The following is a 2344-nucleotide window of genomic DNA, read 5'->3' on the forward strand; positions in this document are numbered from 1 at the left end:
TGGACAGTTATCGAGTTATAACCAATCAAACATGAAAAATTCGGACTGCCGAATAGTCAAATCTCGGAAGGTATTGATTTTTTTGAAAAATGTTTGAAACAAACATAGTAGGGTTTTACAAAATCTGTTAGTTGGACCTATGTGAAGTTGGCACCCCTCTTTTAATAAATAAAGTTTTCAATACAGAAAATGATAGTATTTCGTTTGTAGTTGTTTGTAGTAAAAATATTTTCGTTTGTAGTTTGATCCATAAATAAATAAAAAATTTTTTTTAAATGACTGTCACCTGACTTTAAGATATCTCAAATCCGCTTTCGCCATTCGTTTTAGAATCGTTTGTAGTTGCTTGTAGTGATTTTGCTTTCGTTTATAGTTGACTAGTTTAATAGTTACAACATATTTGCAATAAACAAATAACGTAACTTTGTCAATTTTAAAGATATCTCAAATCCGCTTTGGCCATTCGTTCTAGAATTGTTTGTAGTTGTTTGTAGTGATTTTGCTTTCGTTTGTAGTTGAATAGTTTAAAAGTTACAACGTATTTGCGATAAACAAATAACGTAACTTTGTCAATTTTAAAGATATCTCAAATCCGCTTTCGCCATTCGTTTTAGAATCGTTTGTAGTTGTTTGTATCTTTTTGTTTTTTAATTTTTTTGTTTTATTTTTTAGATTTTTAAAAAAATTTTTTTGTTTTATTTTTAGATTTTTTTTTAAATTTAAAAAAAATTTTTTTGTTATTTTTTTGTCTTTTGCTGTATAAAAACTTAAAGAAAAGAAATTGTTGTGGAGAAAACTATTTAGTTTTTTATATAGAATAATAAGTGTATCAGTCTAAAACTTTTGTTTAAAACATTTATCATGATGTTCCGTATTTACTGAGATAAGCGTAAAAAAACTATAATTTTTATGGGTTTTTCATGGTTTTCACCATGAAAATCAAATAGTCGCCAATTTTCACTATGATATTCGTAATCAGCGCATCAAAATACATAAGAATACTGAGTTTCAAAAAAATCGGAGATGAGTACTTTTCGGAACTACACCCGCCCACGTAAAGTGTTAATATTAACTTACCAAAAACTTGTAGCTAACCTGTTTTCGTCCGCCCGCCAAGACTTTCGCGCCCATAGCATAATCTTGTTATTACTGCAGATAGATACGTCGTTGCTAATGGTTATCATGGCCGCGCATGCGCGAGAAAACCCGGCCCGTCTCACAACACTGTGTACCCCCCTCGCTTTGCGTGGAAAGTTGCAAACCCATGTGGAATCGTATATATACTGCAAAGTACATGCTTAGATGGAAGGACAGATATAAGATTTAGAGTCCATCGTTTTTGTCGAAAACTATCACTCGTACGGTAAAAATGAATAGGACATAAAATGTTTATCTCTGTGAGATCTAAAACTTTTGTCTAAAACATTTATCATGATTTTCCGTATTTACTGAGATAAGCGTAAAAAACTATAATTTTTCTGTGAAGTCTAAAACTTTTGTTTAAAACATTTATCATGATGTTCCGTATTTACTGAGATAAGCGTAAAAAAACTATAATTTTTATGGGTTTTTCATGGTTTTCACCATGAAAATCAAATAGTCGCCAATTTTCACTATGATATTCGTAATCAGCGCATCAAAATACATAAGAATACTGAGTTTCAAAAAAATCGGAGATGAGTACTTTTCGGAACTACACCCGCCCACGTAAAGTGTTACAAGCTAATAACTCTAAAAATATTTGTCAAATCAAAAAATTGTTTAGGATAAAGTTTCATATTTTCGAGGGGCCTTTCTAACTACGTAAACATAAAATTGCCCCCGCTACCCCTCTAAAAGGGGCGGGGGGTAACTTTACTCTTTGCTATAAATCAAGTTTACAAAAAATTTTATTTAAGAACTTTTTTATTTAACTTATACTTTTTCTAATCTTTTCATGTTATCGATTGGCAGATAGTGACCGGTATTTATTAGGATTTTTCATATATAAATCGTATTCGATTGTGTTCAATCGAGACGTGTTCAAACGATACTCAGTCATTATTTCTCTATTTATTGCAGGAAAACATACAGGGTGAGTCATTTTAATCAACGCACGCAAATATCTCGTAAAGTAAATAAGATGGAAAAAAATATTTTATACAAAAGTTGTACGGTTCAGAGGCGGACACATGATGAAAATATGGACTTGACCTTGAGTGACCTTTTCAAGGCCAAATCAATGTGATCGATATTTTCTTAAATGAAACTCCCCATTTTTTATTGCATATTCTTGTAGCTTATCTCGAGAGCTTTTCAAAACACTATAATAAAATAATTTTTCATTAAGTACTTTTTGAGTTAT

The sequence above is a fragment of the Formica exsecta genome, unplaced genomic scaffold (assembly GCF_003651465.1).
Source record: "Formica exsecta isolate Colony F162 unplaced genomic scaffold, ASM365146v1 scaffold1024, whole genome shotgun sequence".
NCBI lineage: Eukaryota > Metazoa > Arthropoda > Insecta > Hymenoptera > Formicidae > Formica > Formica exsecta.